We start from the raw sequence: 18623 nt of genomic DNA, 5'->3' as shown, positions 1-18623 counted from the left end.
GTGTTGGTGCAGAAAACACTAGAGGTGCCTGACCTTGATCAGACAACCCACTAAGATAAGCGAGCACCTGATTTGTCATCTCTGGGGTAGGCTGGGGTGGATATCCCTCATTCTGCACTTGTTCATTTTCCCCATCCTCCCCTTCTCTTATTACTTCCTCAGTCGGTGGAGGAGTCACTACCCTAGTATCAGATGGGCTAGGTGCTCGTCCTCTTCCTCTAGAGGACGTCCTCCCACGACCTCTACCACGGCCTCTTGCCGCTGCTCTTCCTCGAGCTACAGCCCCAGTGGCTGGCTCAGACGCACCCTGTCCCACTGGTGCTGGTTTTGGTGTTGGTGTAGTCGTTGCTCTAGTTCTAACCATCAACGAAATAGAGTGAAGATGGTCAGATACCAATTTGTATCACCTAGATACCAATTGGACCCATGTAATAGCACAAAAGAAGAAAAAAAGAATGGAATTTTCCTAAAGTCTTATAGCCTCTCAAAGAAAAGTAAAGGCGTCCCCCTACCATTCCTTAAGACTCTACTAGACTCGTTCTTGTGTGATGAGACCAACGAACCTAATGATCTGATGCCAAGTTCTTCACGACCCAAACTGGGTTGCGACTGGCACCCACACTTACCCTCCTATGTGAGCGAACCAACCAATCTAAACCTTAACATTTCAATGTAATATCACATAAAGTAATGCGGAAGACTTAAACTCATTAATAAAAACCAATTCAGTAACTACTATTTCCAAAAATCTGGAAGTCATCATCACAAGAACATCTATGATCAAATTACTAGACTAAGCGTATTCTAAAAGCTAAAACAAGTAAAAGCTAGTCCATGCCGGAACTTCAAGGCATCAAGACATGAGGAAGAAGATCCAGTCCAAGCTAGAAGCATTAGCTCGCCCTGAAGATCCGATGTCACGAACACTGGCTAGAGTTGCGGTTGAGTTGAAGACAATGGCACGTTTGCTGCACTCCACAAATAACAAAGAAGAAAACATAAAAGTAGGAGTCAGTACAAAACACGGGTACTGAGTAGATATCATCAGCCAACTCAAAATAGAAAACAGTATATATCAGATAATATCATAAAATCAACTAATATCCTTAGCATGCAGCATTTACAATTACCATAACCCTTGGTTACAACACCAAGCTCATCAATGGGGACTCACGCCTCCTCATCATACTCATTTGGGAATTAGGTTCATTAGGTTGAATATATTAACATCTTTCAAGATTCATTATCTTTATTCCTCTCGTATCGGTACGTGACACTCCGCTCCTCAATATACTATCCTGGTGTCAGTACGTGACACTCCGATCCTCATTCTATCTTGGTGTCGGAACGTGACACCCGATCCATATTCTGTCCTGGTACCGGAACGTGGCACCCGATCCATATTCTATCCTGGTGTCGGAACGTGACACCCGATCCATATTCTATCATGGTACCGGAACGTGGCACCCGATCCATATACTATCCTGGTGTCGGAACGTGACACTCCGATCCTCATTCTATCCGGGTACCGGAACCTGGCACCCGATCCATATTCTATCCTTGTGTCGAAACGTGACACTCCGATCCTCATATACTATCCTGGTACTGGAACGTGGCACCCGATCCCCTAATCTCACTAATTTCGTTCATCAAGCCTTTTTTTATACCAAGGCATCATCATTAACAAAGTAGATTAGGGTTTTGCAAGATTTTGGGATTCAATAACTTCATCATGCTTATATAATCACTATTATATAATTACATTCATGCAAGCATATAATTAAGCATATAGAAGGGTTTACAATACTACCCATACATATTATTCGCTATTAAGAGTTTACTACGAATAGCATACAAAAACCATAACCTACCTCCACCAAAGGTTCGTGAACAAGCAAGCAAATTTTCCCAAAGCTGTGTTTTTCCCCTTCTCGATCGTCTCTCTCTCTATCGATTCCCTTCTCTCTCTTTCTGTTCTTTTCTTTTTCTTTTTCCAACCCTCTTTCTTTTACCCTAATTTGTATATAATTAAGAATAAAAGATGGCAATAATAACCCACTAATTAACTTAAGGTTACCTCTTTTAATCCCCAAGTAATTAGACTCATTAACATTAACCCTCTAACTTTATAATTAAAGTAGGAATAGTCCAAAACGTCCCTTTAAACGTGTAAAGAAATCCGACCCAGACTGGGATTTCGCAGTCTGTGACGGCCCGTCGCGCCTGCGACGGTCCTTCCTGCCATTCCGTCACGAAGTTCAGAGAGTTGATTTTCGGTACCCAATTTAAGATTTTCTAAGTGTTTTGAAATGAGACCCTGCGACGGTCAGTCGTGCCCATGACGGTCCGTCGTGGGTCCGTCGCTTCTGCCTTTTTTTCCTGATTTGAAGTCTGCTGCTCAAAACGACTAAACAGGTTGTTACACTTTGAACTTACAGTTCTTCTTTTTTATTGCTTTCATTCTTAAAGAAATCTTTAGAATTAAGTTCATGCGAACTAACATGAAATCCCGTGTCTGTCCTACACTAAAATGGGGTGATTCACCGATCAAAGTGAATGTAGATCATGTGAGCTAATATAAAATCCAGTGTTAGCACCACACTGAAAAGAGGTGTTTCACCGGCTTAATTTAAACCATGATCAATGTTCTCCCCACACTGAAAAGAGGTGGTTCATGGCTAATGTGAACATAATACTTTCTTAGAGTATTTAACCAATATAGATTATTTGAGCTAAGTATGAAATCTAGTTTTTTTACCACACCGAAGGTGCTGGTCTCACCGGTCAAAGTGAAACAATATCATACCTAGCTCGCTAAGGTGGAATCCACTGTCTATTTCCTATGCTTGCAACATAGTTAATGACTAGGAGATATATGTAGACTATTATGCACCTTGTTGGTATTCTCATCTCATGATACTTACATGTGCTTGCACAGGCTCAACTTTATTTTTCTTTACATCTTTTAGAGTTTACTCAAACATTATGGAAGCTTGCTTCTAGTTAGGAGATTTACTTAACTGTTTGGATAACCGGTCAACCCTTTCTTACATTGATCAAATTTGAATTTAACCTTACATTATCATCTTGGTATTAATGAGACTCGTCTTACAATTATTAACACCCTCTTATGTGATTATATTTAAAATAATTGTCTAGGTGTGAGTGAGACTTGTCTCACTTCTTTTAACATCTCATTCTAGTTACTTTCATAATTCTGAAACTTTTAATTATGTTATTAATAATCTTATATTGTTCAATGTCATTTGCTAGATTTATACCACTTTTTATGAGCATTATTAACTTTGTTCAATGTACTTACCTATATTCATAATTTATTTGGAAAGGGTATGTTCCCACTTGTATGAATGATTTGGATACCCTTGGCTATAAATTCAATGAGTTATATTGGTCATGCTTAATTTCGTACGTCTTAGTTATTGATTAATTCTATTACATATTTTGGAAATAATGTGGTAGGGCAATTTATTGGGATAAGCCAAACTTTCACTAAACACATGAAATTTTAACCTTTGATTAAGTTATTAGATCAATTCAATGCTTGGTTTGGTCAAGCTATGAAGTTTAATTGGCATTATATATTCATTAACTATCTTAGATTCTATATGAAATCAATAACTACATATTCAATTCTATTACGTTCACAAGTTCATGTGAATATGGTATGCTAGGACTTGTTCCATTAATTTGCATACCATATGCTATAAGTTCATTGATGTAGTTATATGTACGACTCTACATGATTTGCAAGTAATATGATTGGATATAGTTTTGCTAGCCAATTTATTGACATAAACACAATTTCATTAGTTACTTGTCATAACATTATCACTAGACATGCAAATTACATCATATATACATTATAATAATCTATCATGTTGAAAATCAATTAATTTCGTGAATGTACTGTCGTGATCACTTCAATATAAACAAGTCGACACTTCAACATTTACCAGTAAGTAAGCTTCAACACCGATTCATCGCAACTTCATATTCTCGAACACAAGTAAGCATTACATTTTTCCTTATTTCTTGTAACTAACACTAAAATCATTGGAATCTATAGGCATCATTAGTCATTATCAAATCAAGAAACCTACACATAATTATCAGTCATCACCATATACCAATAACATGTTCTAGATTTACATCTCAATGCTTACTAGAATCGAAAATAATCATAACTAGGGAGATGGACGTTAAACAATATCATTGGGAACAACCCTAGTTTCGATATCCATGGGTTCAAACGATTGAAATGTCTATTGGAGAATGAATTCCTTGAGATAAAACCCATAACTTATGTAGAATTGAATTTACGACGATAACCTTTCATGAAACCTTAATCGCTTAAGAAATTTTAAGTTTTTTGTAACATTTTGCTCACTATTTTTCTCATGCTTTTTTTAAGTTTTAGTCGTGAGTTTCTAGGTCTTAGTAAGTTTATTTAGTAATTTTACTAAAACTAAATAACTAAATTAATAAATCAATTAGCTAATTTAATAAAATGCTTCTCCTAGATTTACTAGACTTAGAAGAACACCTGACGTAATATAAATCTGGAAAAATTTTAGTGGTTTCGGTTTGAACGATTAAATTAATTCACTATATTCATAATTTACTTAATTTTTTAACCTGGGGTAATTACTAATATACCCCTAAGTTGTTAGGACTATAACAAACCCTTTAGACCATCCTACCTTAGGTAGTAGGATGTTTCTTATTTAGTTACTTATTTAGTGTAAGGGTTTCGGTTTGACCATTTAAATTGATTAATTAAGTTTTTAATTTAATAAATTAAGTTACCTACGGTTATTACTGAAGTACCCATATATCTTCAAGGACATAACTATCCTTTTGGACCATCCTAGGTTATGTACTAGGATATTTTTGAAATTTTTCTATGGTCTCGGCCTTGAATTTTATTTTAAATCAATTAATTACATTGATAATTTAATTAATTAAGTGACAAACGTTATTTTCTAATGTACCTCTAAGTCATTAGGACTATAAACAACCCTTTTGATCTATCCTATGTTAGGTACTAGGATATTTCTTTACTTAGTTACTAGGTTAGTGTCACCCATTTAGTCTGAGGTTTTTTGGTGCACTAGTTAGTTTATTTCATTTAGTCGTAGGTTAGTTAGCTAGTTAGGTGAGATAGATAGAGCCTATTGTTTGTTATGGAGTTAGGAGAAGGACTCCTGCAAATGCCTTCCCCCTATCTACCCTAATCGAATTTGGTTAGGGTGTTCCCCTCCCTTTTCCGTTTTTTCACATGTGTTGCTTGTACTTTTTAAACTAACTATTCATGATGGTTCATTTATAATTATTATGTAAGAACCCCAAAATGAGTCACGGTGTCTGGAGACTAATATGTTTGTATTCAGTTTCTACATTCATAAAATGACTTATAATATGGTTACAGGTAGTGTGTAAGGTTAGGGGTGATTTGGAAGTAGGGATGATCGAAACGTTCGATGACTAGTCGCAGATGTCACTCATGAGTCCATGGGTGTCTATATGCTGTATTTCATGAGCTTATAATGTCCTGAAATGAGTTATAATGATGTTTTAATGATAGTATGTGGAGTTTTTAAAAGTTTAAATGTCAACCTACTAAGAATGTCCAAGGCGTTAGAAAGGTAGCCCTTAAGTTGCAGGTGATTCTTTTTGGTTAAACTTTAATAGAAGGTCTAAAACTTGTTGAGGGTTTTATTTACGTTGGAAATGTCCGGGTGCTACTTCTAAATTTCCCCAAAAAAGTCCCAACAAGAAGGACCCAAGGCTATTGCTAGGTATCAAACCAAAATTTGGCTAAGTACAAGTCAACGAAAGCAAAAGGACGACCAATAGACTGACCTATTGATAGCCGATTGCTTCATCGATGGTGGCCTGTAAAGTGGTGCCTGCGTCTGTTTGATTAAAGAGGTGAATTGTAAATTCACCCCACGTCCTAACCTGACTCTAATAGGTTTATTAATCTACTTTTCAGTGTATATAAGTCATTTAACATGTCAACTTAACATTCCCAAATTCTCTCTACAAGTTTAAACCTTTTCCCTCCAAGATATTTCCCTAGAAACCAACATTGTTGGTAAAGATCAAGAACTGTTGGAGCTTGGATAACCATGCATTAATCATCAAATTTTAGAGGTTTTAAAATAATTAAAGATATGGTTATCCGTTATCTGTAGTTATCCTTCCATCTAAAGAGTTAATCTCAAAGTTTCCAAACAGAAAAATTTGATCAAGTTCTTTTTCTTCAATCTAGCCATGGATTATTTTTAAACACGTTTTGAATGATTAAATCATTATTAATTGAAGTTAATATAGAGGTTTTAACGTGATTTTTACTCAAATTGCAAGATGAACCCATGGCCCTTGCTCAAATCGATTTAGCCTTGCATGGGCATTGTGATCATGACTTGTTGTTGATTGAATTGTGGTGTTCCTACGTTGAATAACCTATATCTACTGTTGTTTGCATGAATTAATGATTAATTGTGTATAATGGATACATGAGGATGAATGTATGAACATTTCAACATGTTTAGCTTAGTTTTACATGATTCATTGTAACATTGGCTTCTTAGTGATCTAAAATGGATTTCAATTATGTTGTTGTTCTTGTAGCTAATGTTTTAAGTAAATATCATGATTGAGTTATGTATATAAATCTCATATGATCAAGGTAAAGTATTCTTGTGTTTAATTAATCTAGGTTCTTGTAGTCTATCAAGTAGTAATTTGTTATCTTGACAATAGGTAGTTGTTATATGAATTTATCATGGTTAATTGTCTATAGCTGCTTCATATAATGTTATGAGAGTATAAATTACATGTAATGGATTTACTGTGGATGAATTCATGATTGTTTGAACAGGATTAACCAATGTAAAGTTACCTTTCATGAATTCATAATATGAAGCATGTTTATATTGATTTTGACTTCATTGGCAATTGTGGTTGTGTCTCATCTAAACTATGATTTCATTAGAAACTTACTAACATGTACTTTATTTGTAAAATATGAATGATGATTAATACGTTAGGAGAACTAATAAGATAGTCTATGTACATTGAATTGATAGTTAAAGGCCTACGATAGTATATTGATCTTGAAGTGCTATAAGCATGATTTCTTTATGAATATGTCTATGATTAGTTACTGCTTCAGCGTGATATGATTTATGAAATATAATATATAATCCATGTAAAAGAAATTTGTTGATGGCCTATGTTCTTCTACTCTCTAGTATGTTAATGTATTGTGCAAGTTGTAGTATGACCTCGTTGTAGCTTATAGTTTAATTAATGTATGAATAAATTAAATTTTTCTACTTCCCTATATATGTAAAATTTGATGATAGGGTGTACTAATCAATGTTGGTGAATAGGGTCGATGAATTGGTAAGGTCTACTCTTCCTCTTTACTCTTCTATATTAATGTAGTTGATAAAGTCTTGTATGGAATTGTATGGTATACGCAACTTATGGTAGAGGTATTGATTTTATTTTCATTATATATCTGTTGACCATTTCCTTGAAGGCAAATTGAAAATCATATTATTATGTGCTTATGATGATACTATAACAAGTTTATGCCTAATTTCCTATTCTAGTTGTGATCTAGGTTGTATGACTATTTTATAAGCATGTGTATATCAATGTTATGGTAAAGTATAGTGTTGCCATCGATGTGTTAAAATGGTTAATAATCCATTACCTATGCACCCCTATGTGAATGAATGAATAGTAGAAGTTAGGAGTTTAAAGTATAATATGAAGTTTGCTTGTTTGCTATACTATTTTATGATTTGTGGTCTATGCTTGATAAAGTATTATCTTCTAATAGAGTTGATGCCTTATTGAGTTATTGATAGCCATTATGTGATCATGTTGACCAATGTACACACATACTAACTTGACAAGCATGTAACAAGTAGTATAGGTCATGGTTTCTCAATGGAAGGTAGTTCTCAAATTCATTAGTGTCTACTACTATGCACGTAAAGTATATGTATGTGAAGCATGTTATGATTTCCTTACTAGAATTAGTTGATAGGTGTACTAGTATGGGTAGGGGTATGCGACTTTGCCTATGAATTGCACATGTGTACCTTGATAGGATAGATCTATTTTGGTTTTTATATATATATATATATATATATATATATATATGAATATGTATGTATGAAAATGTGTGCCACAAGGTGCTATATGCAAGCTTTGCTCACACATATTTATTCACATACACATGTATGAAGATCCAGTCAAGAGAGGGGCCTTGAAAGATCAATTCATGTGTACAATAAACTAGATGATCCTTTACATGTGCTATGTTCATGATAAGGGATTCTTTACAAGATTTACGTTGATGAACTTTCATGTATGACCTAGATTTAAGCATATGAAGGTATGATTCTCCTAAATCTATTATTTAAATATTAAAAATATAATAAAGGTTTTAAATAAAGGGAACTTAGCTCAGACCGAGTGGATTTGTGGATGAGGAGATGACACTTTCCCACATATAAAATATAGGATTCACTACGGTCCTCAGGGGGTGGATAGCCTCATGAACAAACATATGGTTTAGTGTTGATATTTCCATGATTACCCCCAGGTTCCATAAACTATGTTTCCACCATAACATACTAGCTATTTGATCCACCTAGAAAAAAATGTTATGATTTGTTCTACTTTGGCCGGTAGACCACCTTCTTTCGGTGTAGGGTTTTATGAAACTCGATTCTATGTTTAGTATCACATGGTCTATGTCGGTTAAGGCTATAGTTTCCCTAATGTAAATTTGACAATGGAATGACCTAACTAGGATAACCAAAGGGTAGTTGGTTTGTGTAGGTGGTTGTATGGGACTTGACCTACAATTATGTTTCTAATTCAATTAATTAAAATACCTAATTCATTAAAACTACAAACAACACTTTTTGAACAATTTAAGGTTAGGTACTAGGATTTTTCTTGAGTTAGTTACTAGGATAGTGTCACTTTGTTGACTCTTCGGTTATCGGGTGCACTAAATAGTTTATTTCAGTTAGTCCTTGGTTATTTACCTATTTAGGTAAGTTATATAGAGTCTATAGTGGGTTAGGGATTAAGTCCCCACATGGAAGGACCCTTGGACATGCCTTCCCCCTACAACCCTAACCAAATTTTGTTAGGGTAGTTCCCCCCTTGGCCGCCTCTTCACATGGTCTTGAAAATGTGTTGCTTGAACTTTTATAACTAATTATTCATGATTGTTCATTTGAAATGTTCACTTATTGTCCCAATGATCCTCACTATGTCATTGGGCACTACTTAATCTACTTGACAATTTCAAGTGGTCATGTTATGATGCCAAGGCTTGAAACATGGATGCCTTGTATCTATTTTTCAAATAATATGAAACATATGCTTTCAGCTTAGGGTCTTTATTGCAGGTACATTTTTTAAACACGCTTTTTAATATTACAAAATTGGCTAAAACCCTTTAAGCCAATATTTTCTAATATGCCCAATATTTTGCTTATTTGGTATTATATAAAAATTGGCTAATACAACTTCGCCAAGTTTTTATTCTATGCCCAATATTTCTAATTATTGGGTATTGGGATGCCTATGTAACCCGAATACACAATCTAAATGACCTATTTTGATCTTCACTAGACATGAAATTTTTCAAGAATGATACACTATCCCCCCGTTAAGAACATTCATCCTCGAATGACAGTACAAATCATTTAAAAATAAATAGGGTGATTTTCGAAAAAACATTAGAATACTTTACAACTTTACTCTCTGTGAATATCTTATTCACGCTTACTTTGCATGATGCATATTACGCAAAGCTTATCTGAATTTTTATATTTGAGATTGACGAACTTCTTTCACAATCACACTCAAAATAATGAATATCACAAGTCATGCAACACAAAAATCATGCCTACGCTATACAAAAATGTAAACATGAATGCAACCATGAAATCATTTTAACTCATATAGTGCAAGTATAACACATACAATTATGGACTTACAAAATCAAAATCAACTAATGCACCAAAACCATAGAGTTTCTTAAGCAAAAACCAGACATAGGAGGAACATATCGAACCTAAAGAAGTTAATAAGTGAGGGTAACGAGATCTTAAATCGGCCTCGGCCTCCCAATTTACTCCCTCAGCACGGTGGTTCCTCCATAACACCTTACCGGTTGAAAACTCCTTGTTCCTCAACAGTTTCACTTTGATAGCTATTATTTAAACTTAAACCTCTTAGTAGGAAAGGTTCTCATTGGCTCCTAACCCTTTATATAACATATTGTTTGCTTAAGATTTGAACTATTTGGGTTGTCGTATTTAAAGCTCGCCCTTCCAATTTAATCTCTAACTCATTTAGCAACTGAAAGCTTACTGCCCTATTTCGATAGTCTATGGTAGCATAACACTTATGGAGACAATCCATACCAAAGATTATATCAAAATCAACCAAGGCTAATTTTATTGGGTCAAAATAGCTGACTTTATTATGAACATTAATTGTCAATCTTTATATACTCTTTCTGCTCTAATGTCGTCTACTATGGAAGTATTGAATAGAAAGGGTCATGCAAGATCTCGGAAAGCAAGACAAATTTACTAGTTACTAAAGGAGTAAAAAAAGACAATGTGGATCCTGAATCTAAAAATCTATAAACAAGGAAATAAAAGACAAGCAAGTTACCAGTGACCATATTGGCAGAATTTTCTTGCTCCTCTCTTCCTTTTTTCAACACATACAAGTGGTTTCACTTGGGCGATTCGGCTGCAGCAGTGGGATTTAGGACGAAGCTGAGTATCTGCCTTTGCGTGATTCTTTGTATTTGTGCATTCCCTAACCACATGCCCACTCTTACTACACCCATAGCATCCAATAAAACCTACTATGCACTTACCTCCATGCGAAGGACCATCCTTACAACACTTTTTTGTCACGCTGGGCATTTCTATAATTGCCCTCCTTGCAAAGACCAGATCTTGAGTATGGCGCCTTAGACCACTCAGCCATCCAAATTTTTGTTTTCATTTTTCTCCATGTACACACCAGAAGCATGTTAGATGCTAGAATGACAAAAAATTTCAGAGCTGTAGTCAGCACGATAAAGAGTAGAAGAAGGGAGGTTTCTTATCATCACTTGTTCTCTAAGTCATAATTGTGGCGCGCTTCACAATTTTAAGTTAGAAACTATCTGACGTGGTTATTTTGAGATTTAGGTCCTAGGTAATTTATCCTCATTCTCTCATACAAAGTTTTTTGTGACCCATATTCTGGAATCTAAATCGTTAATGGCATCGTTAACTTCTTAGAGGTCGCAGACAATCCTCTTCTTAGCTTTTATCACAATCATATATTTAATTTTTCGAAAGATTTAAAACTTCTTAAAAATAGTGAAGTATACATAGAATTCATAAGATAACTATATCGAATAATATTCCAATGAGCTTAAACAAAATAACCATATCCAATTGATGAAAAAATTCAAAAGAAAGGATTAATTTATAACGTAATAGTTTGCAAAAATAGCGTTAATACAAAGCTTCAAACAAATCGTCTTAAAAGAAATGTTAGGGACAAAATCCTCTAGCTATGTCTATAGTATTAAGCCAGAATTATAGATGTAGCATCCTCGAAGTCAAGAGGACCTACAAAAGTCTGGAGATCGCTAATCCAAACCCCTTCAACGACTCTTCAATATTCTCTCTGACCTGCACCTATAAAATAGTAATATCAGAGAATTAGTACACACTTGAACTAATTTTGGGTATATGCACATATAAACATAAGGACTATGCATGATCAAGGAAATATCTTCTATAACAACATGTCATTTCTGAAAAGTTAAGTGAGAAGACTTTTCTAATTCGTTATTTGTGAATTGTGGTATGAATGTGACATATTTTAATGCGTTTAAAAAAACATTTTCTATATGAACAAAAATCATGAACATAATTTTTGAACAACTCGAATGAAATTTTAGAATTTTTCTCCTCCAAACCCGAGAGCTCTCTTCGGTGTTGTGTAATTCAATGATTCCTCGAGTATTTTTCTTGTTGTTGTTGTTGTGTAATTCATTGATTCCTTTGGTCCTATGTTTTACTTACAAGTGCAATGACTAATTATTGTCCCATACCTACAACGAATCAAGTAAGTAATCCGAAGGACTGAGGAAATGATTTTTAACTACAATTTGGCATGAAATTTTATTAAGACGATCTTTAGTGATTATGCAAATTATTTGACCCTTTGCATAATATAAAAATTCATTATACAGAAATCTTGTTTCACTATGATCATTTTCATAATAAAACAGTCATTAAAAGCAAATCTTATATTCCATTGATCATTTTCATAATGTAAGAAGTCATTATTGGCCCCATAATTTGTTGAAACTTCATTCTTATAGCACCGGTGATTGATATTTTTAAGCTTTTACGTTCTTAGCTCACTTTGAACTTACAGTTCTTTTTCTTTCTTGCTTGCTTTCTTAAAGAAATCTTTAGAATGAAGATCATGCTAGCTAGCATGAAATCCAGTGTTTGCCCCATCACAAAAAAGGGGTGATTAACCTATCAATGTGAATCTAGATCATGTGAGCTAACATGAAATACAGTGTCTACCCCATACCGAGAAGGTGTGGTTAACCGTCTAAAGTCAAAACAAGTTCAGTGTTATCCCCACACCCAAAAGAGGTGTTTCAGAGCTAAAGTGAACGAAATACATTCTTTAAGCATTTAACCGACATAGATCATGTGACATAAGCATGAAATCTAGTGTCTGCCCCACACCAAAAAGGGGTTGTCTCACCGGCCAAAGTGAAACCGCATCATACCTAGCTCTCTTAGGTGGAATCCACTAGCTAGTTCCTATGCTTCCAACATAGTTCGAAGACTAAGAGATTTAAAGAGACTACTTATCAAACATGGTGGCATCCTTATCTCATGAGTCTTACATGTGCTGGCATAGGCTCATTTCTAGTATATCGGTGCTTTGCTCAACTTCTTTTTTCTTTCCATGTTTTAGAGTTTACTCAAACATTATGGCAGCTTGAGTCTAGTTATGAGGTTTTCTTAATTCTATCGATAACCCGTCATCCTTTTTTTATATAAATAAAATTTGAATTTAACCTTATATTATCATCTTGGTGTTAATGGGACTTGTATAACAATTATTAACACCATCTTATGTGATTATTCTTAACATAACTGTCTAGGTGTGAGTGGGACTTGTGTCACTTCTTTTAACACCTCATTCTGGTCACCTTCCTAATTCTTATAAATTTAAATATCTTATTAATCACCTTATATTATTCAATGTCATTTGGTAGATTTATACCATTTTTTATGAACATTATTAAAGTTGTTAAATGTACTTACTTATATTCATAAATTATATAAAAAGGATATGTTAGGACCTGTTTGAATGATTGACATACCCTTGGTTCTGAATTCAATGAGTTATATTGGTCATGCTTAATTTTTTATGGATTAGTTACTGACAAGTTCTATTACATATTTTTGAAATAATTTTGTAGGACAATTAATCGGCATAAGCCAAGCATTCACTAAACACTTGAACTTTTAACCTTTAATTAACTTATAAGAACAATTCAATGCTTGGTTTGTGCAAGCTATGAAGTTTAATTTGCATTGTTGATTCATTAACTAGCTTTGATTAATTATGAGAGTTAAAACTACCTATTCAATACTATTACGTTCATAAGTTCGTGTGGATAGGGTTTGTTGGGACTTGTCCCATTGATTGACATACCCTATGCGATGAGTTCATTAATCTAGACATTCGTATGACTCTACAAGATTTTTAAGTAATATGATTGGATATAGTTTTGGTAGCTAATTTGTTGGCATAATGCACAATTTCCTTAGTTACTTGTCATATCATTATCAATAACCATGCCAATTACTTCATAAATACATTATAATAATATATCATGTTGAGCAGCAAACTTTTGCATTATAGGAAACATCATAATTTACATTGTCCATGGTTAAATTGTTTTAACTTATTCATTCGCCAATTTTTCATCATATCTTTGAAATAACATTGTAAGCCAATTCCATTCTACTTTATGGACAATGTATTGTTAGCTAATTTATTGGCATTAATAAAACTTTTACTTAATAAATTTTCATTATGTTATCACTAACAATATCAATTAGTTTAATAATGTACTGTACTGATCTCTTCAACGTTAGACAAGTCGCCACTTTAACATTTCGTAGTAACTAAACTTCATAGCGAATCATAGCAACTTCATAATCTCAAACACAAGTAAGCATTACATCATTCCTTATTTCGTGTAACAAACCCTCAAATTATTCGAATCATATCTAAAGGCCTCATAAATCATTAAAAAATCAAGAAACCTACACATAATGATCAGTTATCACCATATACCAAAAAAAATTTTAAGATTTACATCTACATACATATTAGAATTAAAAACAAGGATAACTAGGGATATTTCTTCAGTTAGTTAATAGGTTAGTGTCACCTTGTTAGGTCTTAGTATGTCGGGTGAACTAGTTAATTTATTTCGGTTAGTCCTACGTTTGTTAGCTAGTTAGGTATGTTAGTTAGAGTCTAGAGTTAGATAGGGAGTTAGGACCCACATGGAAGGACCCTTGGACACGCCTGCCCCCTAACTACCCTAAACGAATTCGATTAGGGTGGTGACCTCCCTTGTCTGCTTCTTCACATGTGCTTTCACATGTGATTCTTGTACTTTCCGTAATAACTATTCATGATGGTTCATTTGGAATGTTTATGTAAGACCCCAAAATGAGTTAGGGTATCTGGATACTAACATATTTTTTTAAGGTTATAAATTCCTAAAATGACTTCTAATATGGTTTAGAAGAAGTGTGTAATGTTTTTAAGTTTTTTTGGAAGTCAAATGTCAAGGGACTATCAAAACATTGGAAATCTAGTTTCCTATGTGCCTCATGTGTCGATGCGTGTCTGTATACTTTAATTATTGAGATTATTAAGAACCTAAATGAGTTTTAATGATGTTTAATGATGGTATGTGTAGATTCCATAAATTTTGAGGTCAAACGACCAAAAACGTCCAGGGCATTTGAAAGATAGCCCTTATGAGACTAAACATGTGTCTTGATGGGGCCTAGCCTGTTTAGATGAGTTGCAGGTGTTTGTTGAAACATATGTGGAAGGTCTAAAACTTTTAAAGGGTTGTATCTAAGTTGAAAATGTATGGGTACGAATTCTAAAGGTCCCCACGAAAGGCCTTAAAACAAGGGAGCAAAGGCTGGTCGAGACACTTCCTTGGCAGTATCAATCAACGGACAAAACGACGGCCAGTTGGTCAACAAACGGCCTGTAGGTGAGGAATCATCGATTTGTAATTATCTTGGTTAGGTATCAACTGAAAATTTTGTTGAGGACCAGACAACGAAAGTAAAACGACGGCCAATAGACTGACCAAAGGCCAATCGATTGCTCCATCGATTGTGGTCTGAGAATTGGTTATATGCGTCTCTTTGATTAAATGGGTCAATGGTAAATTCACCTGACGTCCTAAACTGACTCTAATAGGTTTATTTATCTAGTTTGGGGTGTATATAAGTAACCAGAAATGTGAACTTAAAATTACTAAATCCTCTTTACACCAGTAAACCTTTTCCCTCAAAAATATTTCCCTAGAAACAACCATTGTTGGTAAATATCAAGAACTGATTAGATCTTTGATTTCCATAAATGAATCACCATGTTTTAGAGGTTTTAAAATAAACAAAGGTATGATGATCCTTTATCGCTACTTATCCTTCCATCTAGAGTGTTAATCTTAAAGTTTTCAAAGAGAAAAATATGAACAAGATCTTCTTCTTTTATCTATCCATGGTTTATTTTCTAAATACATTTTGAATGATTCATTCTTGAAGAATTAAAGTTAATAAAGTCGTTTGTACGTTATTTTTACACCAATTGCATGGTAAACCCATGACCCTTACTCAAATTGACTTATCCTTTCATGGGCATTGTGATTATGACTTGCTATTGATTGTATTGTTATATTCATACATTGAGTCACCTATGTCTACCATTGTTTACATGAATTAATGTTGAATTTTTTCTAATGTATACATGAGGATCAATGTAGGAAGATCTGAAAATGCTTCGCTTAGTTTTACATGATTCATTGTAACATTGGCTTTCTAATGATCTAAAGTTCATTTCAATTATGTTGTGGTTCTTGTAGCTAATGTTTTATGTTAATACCATGGTTGAATTATCTATATAAATTTCATATGATCAAGATAAAGTAGTCATGGGTTTAATTGATCTAGGTTTTTTTAGTCTGTCAAATAGTAACATGTGATCTTTACAATAGGTAGTTGTTATATGGATTTGTCATGGTTAATTGTGTATAGATTCTTCCCATAATGTTATGAGAGTATAAATTAAATGTAACGGATTTAATTTTGATCAACTCGTGATGATTTTGATAGAATTAACCAATGTAAAGTTACCTTCCATGAATTCTTAATATCAAGCATGCTTATATTGAATTCGATTTCATTGGCAATTGTAGTAGTGTCTCATCTAAACTATGATTTCATTAGAAAGTTCCTAACCTTTACTTTATTGGTAAAATATTAATGATGATTAACAAGTTAGGAAAATTTATTAGATGGCCTATTCTCTATGTTCTACATTAAATTTATAGTTTAAGGCCTACGATAATATATTGATCTTGAAGTGCTATAAGATTTATTTCGTTATGACTAAGTGTATGATTAGTTACTGCCTTAGAGTTATATGATTTATGAAATATAATATATAATCCATGTAAAAGAAATTTGTTGATGGCATATTTTCTTCTACATTCTAGTGCGTGTTGCTCCTTATGCCTGGTTTCGCTCAACTCTCCCCTAAGAGCTACAGTTGGTCAAAAGGGTTGATTAATTGGCAAGTTTTAATCTTCCTCTATACTTTTATATATTAACGTAGTTGATGAAGTATTGTATGGCATTGTGTGGTATTGTCCATTTCTGGTGGCAGTTTTTATTTTATTTTGATTATATATGTGTTGACCATGGCCTTGAATGCAAATTGATGACCATATCAATATGTGCTTATGATGATACTATGAGAATTTTATGCCTACTTTCATATTCTAGTTGTGATCTAGGTTTTGTGACTGTTGTATAGTCATGTGTATATCCATGTTAGGGTAAAGTATAGGTGCTTCAGTCTATGTGTTAAAATGGTAATAATCCCTTACCTATATACCCCTATATGAATGCAGGAATAGCTGAAGTTAAACGTTTTAAGTGTAATATGAAGTTGGCTTGTCTCCTATGCTATTGTTTGTTGTGTGTTATATGCTTTATGAAGTATTATGGTCTAATACAGTGACATTATCAATGAGTTGTTGGTTTTCATTATGTCATCATTTTGACCAATGTACGCACACACTCACTTGCTATGCATGTTACAAGTAGTATTGGTCATGGTGTCTAAATTAAAGGTAGTTCTCATATTCAGTGGTGTCTACTACAACGTAAGTAAGTATATGTATGTTAAGTATGTTATGTATTCCTTACTACAATGACTTTATTGAAGTATTAGTATGAGCAAGGGTATGAGACTTTGCCTCTGCATTGCACATATGTACCTTGATAGGATAGTTCTAGTTTTTGTTTATATATGTATTCATATGTATGAATAGTTGAAAATTAAGGTGCTACGTGGAAGGTTTAGTCATATATAAGTATTCACAAACACATGTATGGAAATCTAGTCAAGAGAGGGGTCTTGAAATATGTATTTGTGTGTTCCCTAAATAAGATAATGATTTAAATATGCTATATTCATCTAAAAGGATTATTTGCATGATTTAGGTTGATTAACTTTCATCTATGACATATGAGTTAAGAATATGAGGGATGACTCTCCTATACGTATGTTTTTTAAAGTAAAAATATTATAAAGGTTTTCAATAAAGGGAACTTAGCTTAGCACCGACTGAACTTGTAGATGAGGGGTGATATTTTCCTACATATGGAAGGTAGGGGTCACTACGGTCCTCATGCGGTGGATAGCTTCATGACCCAACATAGTGTGTAGAGTTGATATTTCTATGATTACCCCTTAGTTCCATAAACTATGTTTCCACAAAAGTATACTAGTTAGTGGATCCATCTAGAAAGCTATATTATGATTTGTTCTACTTTGACAAGTAGACAACCTTATTTTTGTATGGGTTTAATGACACCGGATTCCATGTGTAGCATCATATTTTGTATGTTAGTTAAGGTTATAGTTGCCCTAAACAAAAATGGACGATGGAAGGACCCTAACTAGGATAAGCTAAGAGCAATTGCTTATTGTATGTGCGGGTATAAGACCTCACCTATACATTGTACAACTGACTCTTGAGGGAAGTCTTAGGAGGTGGTTGTAATGCATGTCATTATGCATATGCTCTTTATGTATGACTTTGAAGTATTGATCTCCTTGTTACGAAGATGTGCATGGCATGATTCTTTATGCATGATGTAGATCTTGTTGACTAT

This window comes from Solanum lycopersicum, chromosome 5 (assembly GCF_036512215.1).
Source record: "Solanum lycopersicum chromosome 5, SLM_r2.1".
Lineage (NCBI taxonomy): Eukaryota > Viridiplantae > Streptophyta > Magnoliopsida > Solanales > Solanaceae > Solanum > Solanum lycopersicum.
The sequence above is the reverse complement of the archived record's forward strand: the minus strand, read 5'-3'. Positions refer to the sequence as shown.